This window comes from Meles meles, chromosome 5 (assembly GCF_922984935.1).
Source record: "Meles meles chromosome 5, mMelMel3.1 paternal haplotype, whole genome shotgun sequence".
In the NCBI taxonomy this organism is placed as follows: Eukaryota; Metazoa; Chordata; class Mammalia; order Carnivora; family Mustelidae; genus Meles; species Meles meles.
This window is the reverse complement of record NC_060070.1, coordinates 102612340-102627552: the sequence shown is the minus strand read 5'-3', so window position 1 is coordinate 102627552 and position 15213 is coordinate 102612340.

Below are 15213 nucleotides of genomic sequence, written 5' to 3'. Positions count from 1 at the left end.
ATTACTTCTCTTCAAAATATTTTCAAGAGCCTGCATTAAGTCCCTTTTTAAAGAAAATATGTTTTAAAATGTCAGTGTTGTCTCTGTGAATGATGGATCATACTTTAATTTTCTTTCCTTTAAGACATCGTTGAGGGGCGCCTGGGTGGCTCAGTTGGTTAAGCGACCGCCTTCAGCTCGGGTCATGATCCTGGAGTCCCAGGATCGAGTCCCACATCAGGCTCCCAGCTCAGTAGGGAGTCTGCTTCTCCCTCTGACCTTCTCCCCTCTCATGCTCTCTCTCTTGGACACCTGGGTGGCTCAGTTGGTTAAGCAGCTGCCTTCGGCTCAGGTCATGATCCCAGCGTCCTGGGATCGAGTCCCACATCGGGCTCCCCCGCCCCCCAATCTCAGGAGCTACAGAAATTAAAGGACTGCTTCCATGTGCCTAAGGAAAGAGAGGGATAGATTCTTCTAGGAACCATTCTCTGCTTCACTGTGCTATAACAGTCTCCTCTCAGGCTCTCTTATCCCCAGCCTCAGAGGTCATTTATCCATGGTACATTGTATCTGCTTTTTCAAGCTGCCTCAAGAGTCCTCCCTCCACCACCTGCGTCTCTGGTTCAGTCCTTCAAGGTGCTACTAGAAATATGAAAGCCCTCCTTATGGCCACATCTCCTCCACAGTTTGAGTTTTATTTGTACTTTCTTCTTCCTTTGACTATATTTCACAGAAGAAATGGAAGTGTAATAATTACGTGGCACCTAAATACTTTGTTATTATTTTTTTTTAATGGTTTCTGACTCTACTTTTTGTATGACTTTCTACCTCATGTCTACGGGGTATCTTGGTAACTAATAACAACTCTTGTATCTACCATCTAAAGTCATATTGTACTCAGTGACTTTTCCAGTTTTTCATTTTTCTGAGAAATAATGTAATGGCAATGAGGAAAAATTAAAATTCAAAATTGTATTTTACACAACTAAACTCCTTTACTTCAAGTCAGGGGCTTCTATAAGTTCTTAGGCTAAAGAAGTTAACTACAAGTGAAAAAAAAAAAGTTAACTATAAGTGCATCCTTCACTCAAGTCTGGCGTCTAGCAGAAGGTATGATAGGTAGTCAGTGCTGAATTTATGCTTCAAGTTAAAAAAATAATTGAGCTAATCTCTTTGACTCTCAATATCCTGACCTGTACAATGAAGATAAAGAAAGGTAACACATGTGGGAGTTTGGGGTTTGCTCAGAGCAGCATTCAGCAAATGTGTAGCCTGCACCAATGTCCATTGCATAGATCACATTCTCTTGCCTCTGTACCTCGGGCTCAAAGTTCCCTGTCTGGAATATCCACACTCAAACAGCACTTCTATGGTAGTCTCTCTCCTAATTTCTTTTGCTCTTTTAGGTCCCCCTTTTTTCTTTTCTTTATACTTCCTTATTGCTTTATTCAGGTTGCTGTTACAGAATGGATCACTTGTTAATACAATTACAAGCATTTGTATAACAACAGTATGACCTAAGTGAGAATAGGGACTGTGTCTTCCTAGTTTTCATATCCTCTAAACCCCTTTCACAGGCAGACATGACTACTTTTGGGGACAACAAGTGATTGTCCAGCAGGATAACAAATATATCGACCTAAAATAAACTAATATTCTCTAAATACCAACCCTTTAGTTCCTACTTATCCTCATTGCCAGGTACAGTGAGTGTTTCTCATCAGTAAAATAAAGATATTGCTTTTAACTTGAAGGAAATGAAGGACCAAGATTTTTTCTAAATAATACTATGTCTGTGTGCATGTGTGTGTATAAACAGAGAGTGGGAGAAATAATTCCATGTAACTGGATGCCCAAAAGAAACTCTTCTGTCTCATATATGGTTGAGTTTCATTACAATAGGTGCCAAGAGCTCCATATGCAAAACAAAATGCTGACCACCTATGCAAGATATTCTGAGAATTTTATTAAAATCATTCTTTTCAACCCTTGGCAACTTATCTGTATAAAAGCCTGGAGTTGTGGGAAAGTAGAGGAATATTTTAGAGAGAGTTAATCAGTATCTTGGACATTTTGTATCCTTTCCTGTGGGGAAAGGGCAGGACAACTTCATCCTAAATTCAAGTACAATGGGAGAGGGAAGAGATTCAAGAGAATTTGGAGGATCTGACATATGGAGTTGGGAGCACAGTGTATAAATATCAGGCATATGCCTGGGAAAAACAATGAGAGCTAGAGATCTCTACTGGTGGCTAGATGAGGTGATTATGTTAGGACCAGGGTGTACTTCCAGTGTTTGTCTAGATAAAGAACTCTCACGGGATTCCAATGGACCAGATATGAGCTACTCTGAGCCAGCCTAGGACCATCTTAAGAGGAATTTACCCAAGAAGAGTGATGGATCTTCACAATCAAGATGAAATATGTATGGGTTGAATTGCCGAAACTAAGACGAAACTAATTTCCACTAATCACTAGTGCTCCAGGAGTTAAATACACACACACACACACACACACACACACACGTATATGTATATATATGCACATACATACATATACATAAATGCATATATGTATATGTACGCATGTATGTGTGTATATAATGTATATACAAACATATTTTATTGAGGACTTTCTCTCAATCTATGTGTGTGTGTTGTGCTAATTCCTTTTCTTAAAACTTCGGTTCTAGGTCTAGTTCAAAATTTCACATTTTTTTAAGTTTTGGAAAGATTAAAAATACAATTTATGTTACATATTATAAACATACCTATAATCAAATACAGTATTAAAGTACACATTTTTTTCAATGAAACATAAAACTTCATTAATAGGCTGCATCAGTTCATAAGAGATCTTGCATTTAAATGAATTATGAAAAAAGTTTTCAGAGTTGCTGAAAAAATATTGTGGATCTGCACATATTAAACTCCAACTGAGCAGTGAGTTAGTTCACTGGTGTTCTACCTCTCATTTCACTCCATTTGGATAATCTTGAAAGACACTTGTTCTCTCTAGGTCTCAGTTACTACAATTGAAAAATTGGAGAGTTGGCTTAGATCAGGAATTGCAAACTCAAATATCTTTGGGGGATAGGTTATAAAAGGGAGGGAAGCAGCCAGCTGGATGTGTCACTGTAGTTAGAGCTGGAGAGACTGGGAGGACTGGAGCATCCTCATTCTGTCTAGAGGCATTCACATTCAGAAGGACTTCAAAGTCCTCTGAAGATCAAATTCAGCACATCTGCAGACAGCCAGATTGCAGCCTCTGACCTAACTATCTTTAGCAGGGCTTCCAGTGTCAAGGTTCTATAATCCCTACTGCCAGGGGTGGGTAACCTGCCTTGAGTAGTTCCCCATGTTGCATTCTTCAACACTGTTCTCAAACTCCTCCAGCAATGTCTGAATATTACATAAAGTTATCATCCTCTGAAGCAATTTCCTACCTGCTTATTCCTCCTTCATTGTTTCCCTGTTGAAAGCATCACTGTCTTTCCTTCTTTGTTCATTATTTTTTTCTATCCAGTGGGATTAAATGCTTAGAGGTTCTTTTTATTGCAACATAAAATAGCTAGGAGTTTGATGAAAATATCCAAAGAATTCCAAAAATGGGTCAAAGCAAATTCAAAGGGAAAAATAATTGAATCTAGAATTATTAAATCACTTTTCTCCACTTTATGCAATGGACTTGCTGGACCATAAAAAGCAAGCTTTGATAAGTAGCCCTCTATTCAAAAATATCTTAAAAAACAATAAAGCATCCCATCATATATGCTGCAAATTCACCAGTCAGTTAAAGCATTCCTGTCTGGTGCTTTTCTCTTCAATATTCAGTATTCTGCTATTTCAGAACTCATTGAAAGTTGGGTTTTTCTTCTCCAGATTTTTGATACTTTGGGAAAGAAAATTCAGTTATGAGGGCCTTAAAGGGCCCTAGAATGCAAAGAATGTTCCTTTTCTTATACTTTATTACTGATATGCCCAGTTCTGCTTTACACTTGTTTCAGATGTGAACTGCTGGGGAAAAGGCATTTCTGAATTAAGTCACCAGGCCCCATTCCTTTTCTGAAACTTCCTCTGTAGTATGCATTCTTTCCAGCACTTTGGTGTGTTTAGGTGTTTGGTTGCTCAAGCTTTTTGACCTGTTTACATGAAACTGGCTATCAAGCTAAGTAGTGCAAATCCTTTTCCTTTGCAATGCATACTGAATTATGTTTTCTCTGTAGAAAGTGCAAAACAATTCCATGGCAAAGGGAGAGATAATGACAGAGGTTTGATGATTCTGAAAGAAAAGATACCATTTGTCTAAATATGTAAAATTACTTTGACTCTCCTCCATTTCCCATCCTTGTTTGCCTGTCAACAGAAATAAAATTTTGTACTTAATACCTATGGGTTCAGTTTTTCATTCACGTATTTATGACTTAACTTAATGCTTGGTTTTAAGAAGAGCCAACAAGAAATCTAAAGCAGAGTCCATGATTGATGTCAGTTAAGTACCTAACACTGTATTTATCAGCAAATAGAAACAAAGATAAAATTAAGAGTTCTTAAAATGCTTCTCAAATCCATATCTGAGGGGAGGAATAGAGGTGGCACAGCCACCCCTGTGTAATCAATTCTCCCTTTTTCTCTACCAAATGGCCTTTGGCAAGAACTGAGCTTTCTGTCCTGGCTCAGGCAGAGGAAACTCTGTGTGTGTGTGTGTGTGTGTGTGTGTGTGTGTGTGTGTGGTGAGAAAAGAAAGAAAGAAAGAGCAGTGCAATGATTTCCAGGATAGGAGGATATTTAAATTTGCATAAGTTATATATGTATTATATTTTTTAATAATATTATGACCAGTGACCAGGTAAAGCCCTGACCTAATTATTGATGTAAGAAAGACAATGTTAGGGTTTGAAGCCAAAGGTCAAGAAAGAATTCTCGAGATGTCTTTGGTGCTAAAAGGTGATTTTATTAAAGAACTGGGACAGGACCTGTGGACAGAAAGTGCTGCATGGGTGGGGGGCACCTGGGTGCCTCTGCCTTCGACTCAGGTCATGATCTCAGGGTCCTGGGATCGAGCCCCACATTGGGCTCTCTGCTCAGCGGGGAGCCTGCTTCCCCCTCTCTCTCTCTGCCTGCCTCTCTGCCTACTTGTGCTCGCTCTCTCTGTATCAAATAAATAAATAAAATCTTAAAAAAAAAAAGTGCTGCACTGGGGTCATTAAGAGTGACCCATTATATACTTTCAACTTGGGAGGGGGGTTAGGTAGATGGTGTAAGTCACTAAGGATTTTTGGAAACAATGTTTCCAGGACCTTGAACTGGCTAGCTATTATTGGGAAAAGGTCATTTATTACTGTCTAATAAAATCTTAGTCATGAGACCCTTCAGATATATGTCATTGGGCCATATGCTTGGGGGATAATTGCCAACATGTATCTTGGGGGGTTTAGAGATAAAGGAAGTTTCCAAAGGAATTTTAACATTAACATCAAGGCAGTGGTGTCCCTAGAGGAATGTCACTCTGCCTGTTTCAAGGACTTGTCAATGGGCTGTAGGTAGTAAGGAAATTTAATAATTCTTCTTCAGCCTTTTTTTCACACATCAATTATGTCTAAGTAGAAACTCATATTGATACATATATTTTCTTCTCCATGCCCTATAATTTGATTCTGGAAGAATAAGTTTATACACAGGAAGGTAAATATCCATGCATAGCATAATACAAAGACTTCAAGAGACACTATATATGTATGTGAGTGAGGCCTTAAATTTTCAGGTGCAGAAAAGAAGATTGTGATGGGTTCTGCATACCTAGGACTTTGGACCCAAGAGGTGCCAGGCTAATGACCCCCATCCTTATGAAACACCCAGTACAAAATAATTGGGGGTCCTAAAGTATAAAGCATTTATTTATGCACTCAGATCATTCTACAGCTCCTGTTCAAGTCTGGGTTTTCCTTTGGTCCCCAGGAGCCTGAATCTCCAGGGGTCCCTGTGGCATCTCCTAACCATTGTCTCCATAATTAGTCATAAGCCTTTAAAGATAGCAAATACAGCCAGCACAAGAACTGCAAAGGAGACTCTGTGAGCCTTTTGGAATGAGGTGACACTTTCAGAGCCTCTCCAGACTATGCAGAGGAGGATGGGAAGAAACGGAAAACATCATAGAAGCCATGTAGGCTCACACATGTTAATCTGAGTGGGAGAGCTTATTTGGAAACATTCATCATTCATACCTTGGCAGCTAGTGGACCGGATTTTTTCTGATTCTGTATAATACAAACCCGGTTTATGTGGAGATGGAAAGGCAGAGGACTACACAGTGAAATTGGAAAGGCCTCAACAAGTCTTCCTGTCAGTTTGTCACCATCCTTGGAGCACCAACTACTATAGTCAGTCTTCTGAGATAAGGCACTGTGTCCTTCAGGGACCTTTACTAATAAGGAAAGGGACTGACATGTTTATCCATTACAGCTCTATCTTAATTAAGGATACTCTAGTTGCAGGTAATGAAAACATACTTCAAATTTGCCTCAAGTCATTTATTGTAAAGTAATTGAGCTATCTCTCAATCCAAGGAAAATGTGAATAACCAGTATCAAAGTGGGAGACCCTAGAAAGGAAAACTATCAGAAACAGAAAACTCTTTTTAAAAAATTCTTTCTTCTTCTCTCTCTCTTTTCCTCCCTCCCTGCTAAGAGTTATCTATAATGGGTCCATTAAAGCCTACTTAGGGGGAGGGTCTTAGATGAGAAAAACATGACCCAGAGTAAAAGAGAGAAGATTGCATCTTTTGAAGGAGTAGGAAAATATGGCAATGTTGGGGCCTCAGGGTTGGCTTCATTTCAAAGGCAACCAGTGGTGGGGCAGCTATAGTAAATAAAGGTGGGACACACTATGGGGAAGCAGAAAGCTCTGAACACTAACACGGTGTGGAGGACTTCCTCTGGTCTCTAAAGATACTGTCTCCACCAAGTTGGGTAACTTTCCTTTCTGGGGTATTCTAATCACTGGGAAAAAAAATCAGCAGCTATGTCACTTTTTTGCTCAAGTTACTGGGTAACTTTTGGGTGAACATTTGAAAAGCTAGGCTAAACCAGCAGTTTTGCATGTAAAATATGAAGAATCATCATCCCATTAAATATTAATAGTGGGACGCCTGGGTGGCTCAGTGGGTTAAAGCCTCTGCCTTTGGCTCAGGTCATGATCCCAGGGTTCTGGGATCCAGCCCCGCATTGGGCTCTCTGCTCAGCGGGGAGTCTGCTTCCACCTCTCTCTCTCTACCTGCCGCTCTGCCTACTTGTGATCTCTGCCTGTCAAATAAATAAATATTAAAATCTTTAAAAAATATTTTAATAGGGTTTTTTTTTTAAAAAGTAGAAAAATATTTTTGAGAATCACAAGACTAGACAAAACAGAGCAGGAAATTTTAACTTAGTCTTCTCAGAGATTTTCAGATGGTTTTGCTCATGTTGTAACACTGCACAATATTCTTTGACTAGGTCTCTGTGTTCTAGCATTTTGGGGGATTGTTTTTCTATATGTCAAATTTTAAGAAACAGTGGGCTAAACAGAAATGGGAATGAGTCTTCTACATATAAAAAGTGAAAGCCAATTTGGATGTTTTATATGGCATGGAACATATCATGGCCCCAGATAAAGGGAAGAGTATGCAAACAATTTCAGAAATATTTTCAGTCTTTTGTAAGAAAGACAGCCAGTAACATACTACTTGATAATTGTTGCTTGCTCTCTTACTGGCACACTAATTACTGATCATTTTCATGACTGGCACAAGCAACCCTCATGTAAGACCATAGCTCTCCATAGCTTTTAAAAGAAAATGTGTGTAAGTTCAATTAGAACACTAAAGGCCATACAGACATACTTCATATTATTGTGCTTCACTAACTTGCACTTCACAATACTATGGTTTTTACAAGTTGAAAGGGGGTGGCAACCTTGCATTGAGAAAGTATGAGTGCCATGTTTCCAATAGCATTTGCGTACTTCATGTCTATGTCAAATATTGGTAATTTTCTCACTATCTTAAACTTTTCATCATTATTATTTTTGCTATGGTGATCTGTGGTCAGTAATCTTTGATGTTACTATTATAATTTGGGGTGTCACAAACTATACCCATATGTAAGTCAGTAAACTTAATTCATAAATGCTGTAAATTTTCTGACAGTCCACTGGCCAAGCCATTCCCCCTCTCTCTCCCTCTCCTCAGACATCCTTATTCCCTGAGGCACAACAATATTGAATTTAGGCTAATTAATAATCCAACAGTGGCTTCTAAGTGCTTGAGTAAAAGGAAGAGTTTCATGTCTTACTTTAAATCAAATGCTAGAAATGACTAAACTTTGTGAGGAAGGCATGTTGAAAACTGAGATAGGCCAAAAGTCAGTCTTGTGCCAGTTGGCCAAGTTGTGAGTACGAAGGAAAAGTTCTTAAAGTAAAATAAAATTGCTACTCTAGGGGTGCCTGGCTATCTCAGTCAGTAGAGTATGTGACTCTTGATCTCAGGATTGTGGGTTCAAGCCCCACATTGGGTGTAGAGATCACCTTAAAAAATAAATAAATAAGTAAAAGTGCTACTCCAGTGAACACATGAATGATAAGAAATCAAAACAAGGACATCTGGTGGACTCAGTCATTTAAGTATCTGCCTTCAGCTTAGGTCATGATTCTAGACTCCTGGGATCAAGTCCAGCACCGTGTTCCTTGGTCAGCAGGGAGCCTGCTTCTCCCTCTGCCTGGCATTCCCCCTGCTGGTACTCTCTCTCTCTCTCTTTCTCATGTGTACTCTCTCTGGCAAATAAATCAATAAAATCTTAAAAATAAATAAATAAAAAGAAAGCCTTATTGCTGATATGGAGAACATGTTCATCGTGTATGTAGAAGATCAAACTAGTCAAAACATTCCCTTAATTCAAAACCTAATTTAGATCAAGACTCTAAGTCTCTTCAATTTTATGAAAGCTGAGAGAGATGAGAAATTATAGAAGAGATGTCTGAAGCTATCAGAGGTTGGTTCCTGAGGTTTAAGGAAAGAAGCTATTTCTATAACACTGAAGTGCAAAATGAAGCAGCAGGTGCTGATGGAGAAGATGCAGCAAGTTATCCAGAAGATCTAGCCAAGACAATTAATGAAGGTAGCTACACCAAACAACAGTTAACAAATTTTTAGTGTAGCTCAAACAGCTTTACATTCGAAGAAGATGCCATTGTGGGCTTTCATAGCTAGAGAGGAGAAGTCAACAAATGCCTGACTTCAAAGCTTCAAAGACAAGCTCTCTTGTTAGGGGTTGATGCAGGTGTTAGCTTTAAGCTGAAGACAAAGCTCATTTACTATTCTGAAAACAGGGCCCTTAGGAATTATGCTAAATCTACTCTTCCTGTGCTTTATAAGTGGAACAACAAAGCCTGGTTGACAGCATATTTGTTTATAATATGGTTTACTGCATATTTAAAAACCACTGTTGAGACTTACTGCTCAGGAAAAAAGGTTTCTTGCAAAATGTTACTGCTCAGTGACAATTCTCCTGGTCAGCCAAGACCTCTGATGGAGGTGGACCTTAAGATGAATGTTTTTTTCATGCCTGCTAATATAACATCCATTCTGCAGCAAGAAGTAATTTCAACCTTCAAGTCCTATTAGGTAAGAAATACATTTCACAAGGCTATAGCTGCCACAAACAATGATTCCTCTGATGGATCTGGGAAAGCAAACAAAACATTCTGGAAAAGATTCACCATTCCAGAGGACAACATGAACACTTATGATTCATGAAAGGAGGTAAAAAATCAACATTAACAGAGTTTGGAAGTTGATTCCAATCTTCATGGAGGACTGTGAGGAGTATTAGAATTCAGTGGAGAATAATTGCAGATGGGTTGGAAATAGAGAACTAGGATTAGATGGGTTGGAAATAGAGAACTAGTGTAGCCTGAAGATGTGATTGAATTGTTATAATTTCATGATACAACTTGAACAGAAGACGAGTTGCTTCTTAGGGATGAGCAAAAAAAAGTGATTTCTTGAGATGGAATCTACTTCTGATGAAGATGCTGTGAAGACTGTTGAAATGACAACAAAGGATTTAGAATGTTACATAAACTGAGTTGATAAAACTGTAGCAGAGTTTTAGAGGACTGACTCAAATTTTGGAAGAAGTTCTATAATAAATAAAATGTTAAGAATAACATCACATGCTCTACAGAAACAGTTCATGAAAGAAAAAGGCAACTGATGCAGCAAACTTTGTCTATTTTAAGAAACTGCCATAGCCCCCACCTTCAGCAGCTACCACCCTGATCAGTCAGCAGCCATCAATCTTGAGGCAAGACCCTCTACCAGCAAAGATTGTTACTCACTGAAAACTCAGATGATGGTTAACATTTTTTCAATAAAGTCTTTCTTAATTAATGTATGCATGTTGTTTTTTTAGACATCATGCTATAGCACACTTAAGACTGCAATAAATTATAAACACAAATTTTATATACACTGAGAAACCAAAAAAAATTTTTGACCCACTTTCTTGTGATATTCACTTTATCTGGTGTGCTGGTCTGCTTTATCTCCAAGGTATACCTGAAAATTATGTATAAAAGAATAATGATAAGTATATGTAATTGCATTAACCAGTTTTACATATGATTTATCCTGGACTTATACAGAGTTTTTAAGTTTCACTTAGCACTAAACCCCAAATTTTTACATGTTCCTATGTAGCCTTCATAGTGACTAGAAAATATTCTATTATTTCATGTCATATTTGATAAATCCATTCCCTTATTCATTTAACTTTTATTAATTATTTTGTGTGAAACTCTGAGCTACGTTATATGCATTACCTCTAATCCTCACAAAAGCCTTATGAGATTATTATTATTCTTATATCCATTTTATGGATTACAAAATAGAGCCTCTGAAAAGTTATACAACTTTTCCAAGATCACACAGGTAGAAATTGACAGAGTTGGAATCTAATGTAATGTCAGTTTAGGCTTAAATTGTTTCTAATTTTATTATTTTAAATTTCTTTTGTAAATGACTTTTCAAATAGTTCTTTATTTCTTTCACCTTCCAGGATAACTGTTTCCTTTGCTGTGCAAAAGCTTTTGATCTTGATGAAATCCCAATAGTTCATTTTCGCCCTTGCTTCCCTTGCCTTTCTGTTATAGCATATTGTTGCTGTATTGTGCTCAAATCAAAATCATTTTAATTCAAGATCTATGCAGCTTTTCATCATTCTTGGTTTTATAATATGTGAGTCATATATTTAATTCTCCTTCCCTAAGGTCACATAATCAAAGGAATATTGACACGTTGTAGCCAGTAAAATCTCTATTATTGCCATTTAAATGTTACCATAAAAATTTCATATATTCAGTCAACAAATCTTTTGCATACGTACTGTGTGCATGGCACTCATTTATAGAAAATTTCTTTATCCCTGAGAATTCTTAAGTTTTAATGTTCCTTTTCAGTTAGATTACAAAATTTAGGCATCTTACTTTGTGAAATTTCCATCTTCCTTCCATTTTTTATTTCTCCTACTATGATGAAAGATTTTTTTGAGGGGGGTGGAATTAGCAGCAGATAGTCTCCTCTACAAGGTAGTTCACATCTAAATAGGAGAGCATTTCTCAATCTATTCTGTGGAAAACTAGTTCCAAGGAAAACTCTGTGAAAAAAGGATTCACTGCCAAAATTTTGTAACTTTCCATCACGTATCTTCTAGAATCAATCAACAAATAGCACCTGAAAGCTTCTAACAATACCTTTGATAAATAGGTATGGTTCCCTTTTTTAATCCAGAATTTCTCAAACATATTTGACTATTAAATTCATTTTTAGGAATACCTAATTAATGTTGTTTGACACACAGGCTTCCAATGAATCCTTATGACAGCTGGAGCTACAGCCCATTGATTTGAAAAAGCAGGTACCATCATGAATAACCTAGTTCTACCCTGTAGCAGTAATTGCTAGGAAATCTGGGAACATTCATTTAATTATACATAAAACCCAAATTTCTTTGGGCTTTACTACCTGTGGCAAACCAGGACACATTAATAAAAATAACTGAAATTTTATTGATGTGCCCATTGTACTACATAAAGCAGGACCTACTTGTGAGACATTCACATAAACACATGCGAGTATGTGTGTGTGCATGTGTATGTGTGTGTGTGCATGAGTACACACACGCATTAGATTTTGGGGGAAAAGAAAGGCAGTTTTTAATAGATATTTCATATGCATTCACAAATAAGCTCACTTCCACTAAGTCCCTGCTGCTATCTATAGAGGATCTGTGGTTACTGCTACTGCTCCATGAGGATCCACGGTCCATGCTACTACCCAGTAACACCTCCGCAGGACCAAGTATGAAGTATCAGAGTGACCACATTGCCCACATTATATATCTAGCAGGTGAAAAGAAAGGTTTTCCTTCACTTTGGAAACACTCTTTTAAAGTACTTATTGAGCTTAAACATTTTAAGTGGTTTTAGTGAAGTAGTTTATACTTTAATGCCCTGAATCATGACTTCCCTTGACCACTAACATTTTATAGTGTCTATTCATGATAATAGCTTCTTCACTTGGGATGTATTCTCTTCTACAAGGCTCCACCATCTCACAAAAAATTTTCTTTTGGCCCAGTAGTCCTACAAGCACACTTGATTATGCCTAAACTCCTATAGTTGACACAGTTTTGATGTTTTCCAGAACTATGTAAAACTTTCATTCAAATAGCCTTCTGTTGGATCAATTTGCCACTTCTTCTAATTTCCTGGCCATGTATTTAGCAGTGGAGGAATCTTAGGCTGATGTTGAGATGACAAACCAAAAACGTGGTAAAATCGGTGGTATTTCTTATCCACAACAGAATTATACACCTCCACCCAGATCAGAAATATGTCCTTCAGGACTCTCTCCTTGTACAAGCTCATGAGAACCAACTCCCTTTAAAACTGATCTTTGTGGGGTGCCTGGGTGGCTCAGTGGGTTAAAGCCTCTGCCTTCGGCTCAGGTCATGATCCCGGGGTCCTGGGATCGAGCCCCACATTGGGCTCTCTGCTCCGCGGGGAGCCTGCTTCCTCCTCTCTCTCTGCCTGCCTCTCCGCCTAGTTGTGATTTCTCTCTGTCAAATAAATAAAATATTATAAAAAAATAAAATGTTAAAACTTGATCTTTGCTTCCAGGTTGCTCTTTTGGCTCTGTTTGAGCCCTCTCATATTCATCTGGCATCACTGTTTCACTTCTGCCTGCTATCTGAATTCTCTCATCATGTCATCAGATTGGAGGGAAAGCTCAATAGATTGGTCTGCCAAGACATTGTTTTTGAATTGCTTATTCTGGCTCCACATACTTCCCAGTGGTCCAGCCTTCTTGCTATCTCATAGAAGAAAATCAGGTGATCAATACGTACAAATTAATGGCTATAATCTTAGTTTCCCTCTTCCTCAACAAATCTTTGAGAACTTTACATTGTTGATCAGCTACTTAGTCCTGAAATCCTCCCTGGCAATAGTGACTCTGTTCTTGTCTTCTTCTGCTTTACTTGACCTACTTTAGCTTTTGCTTTTCATAGATTGCCTGTAGGCTCCTTTGGTCACAATTCTTCCTTGGAAATTACTTTCATCTTTAATGATTCACTGCCTACAGAAGGCTCTCACTGTCTACAGAAGACTTAAGACTCGCACCTTCAATTTTAATTTAGTTTAATTTAATTTAATTTAATTGCTTTATGTTCCATTACTTGAAAACTTACCCACTATCTCTAGATGGATGTCTGATGCCCCCAAACCCAAGCATGCCAAAAAAACAACTCATCACCCTCATCTCCAAGTGGCCTCTCCTTGAGTATTCTTGCTAACACCCTATTTCCAAGTCTTGAACTCTCAGGTACCTTTGAACCCTCCCCTTTGGTTCATTCTCTATGTGATGTCAGTTTCTAAGACTCATTGATATTACCTCTAATTTCTCTATCTTTCATCTTTGTTGCTCCTAAAATCGTAGTCCAGACTCTTTTGTCTCTCAGATTAGGACACTCTGCAATTTGGCCACCCTGCCATCAGTCTTTCCCCCACACAAGGCAACTTACATACCACTATTGACAAATTTTCCTCAACTGCAGTATTTCTCCTTTGACTATAAAGTCCAAACTTGCTCCTACTATGATATACTATATACCAACATACTTCTCCAAATCGTTTAGGGATACTTCTACCTAAAGGCTAAAATCCAAAATCCAAATTACTTCTTGCTGTTCCATATATATATATATATATATATATATATATATATATGGAATATATATATATATATATATATATGGAATATATATATATATATGGAATATATATATATATATATATATGGAATATATATATATATATATATATATATATTCTCCAGTTTTTAGTCTTGATAGGTTTACTTATGATGCTCTTCTGTACTAGAATGCTCTTCTTCTTCCCAGGTCATGTTATCATGTTCAAAATTAGTTTCCCTTATTATGTTTATTATTTACATTAAAATATTCTTATTATAAGTCCTTATTTCCTTATGATTTCCTCCTCACACACACTACAGTTCAACGCTTCTTTCCACAGTGCAACTCTTCAGAAATATTTGTTGCTTCAGTGAATCTCAAATAATACGTTGTAGAAACTTCCCTTTAGGTACCTGTTTCTTCTACATTTTAAATGTGGTTATATATTTTTCCTTCTAGGGGTTATGGTTTTTGAGGAAAGATTCTGTATGCCTTCTTTATCTTTGTGTTCTTCACTGCACTTAATGAATTATTCACATTGTCCTTATATGATAACTAGTAATTTTTAAATTTTGAATAGACTGACATGCTAAAAAAGTATCATGTTTCTAGAAACCTTATTAATTATTAACCTAACTTGCAACTTTTTGCTATCACAAAGTTTCTAGCTTGGGGATTGGATTAATGTTGCCTCTAAGGATAAAGCTTGATTTAATTAATTTAATTATCTGAATCTGTTAGATGTGATAAAAGAATGAGTATTGACCCTGTCAACTGTTTAACAAATTAAACTGCTCTCATGAAGGCCAAACAATAAGATGAACTGAAGAAATGGGTTTAGCAAAGAGGAAACCAGATTCTTCTAAAGTACCGATATCATAATCAAGTAAGTAAAAGGGAGAGTATTGAGCATAAGCATCTGCTGAAACTCTTGATAAGAAGAGTAGGAG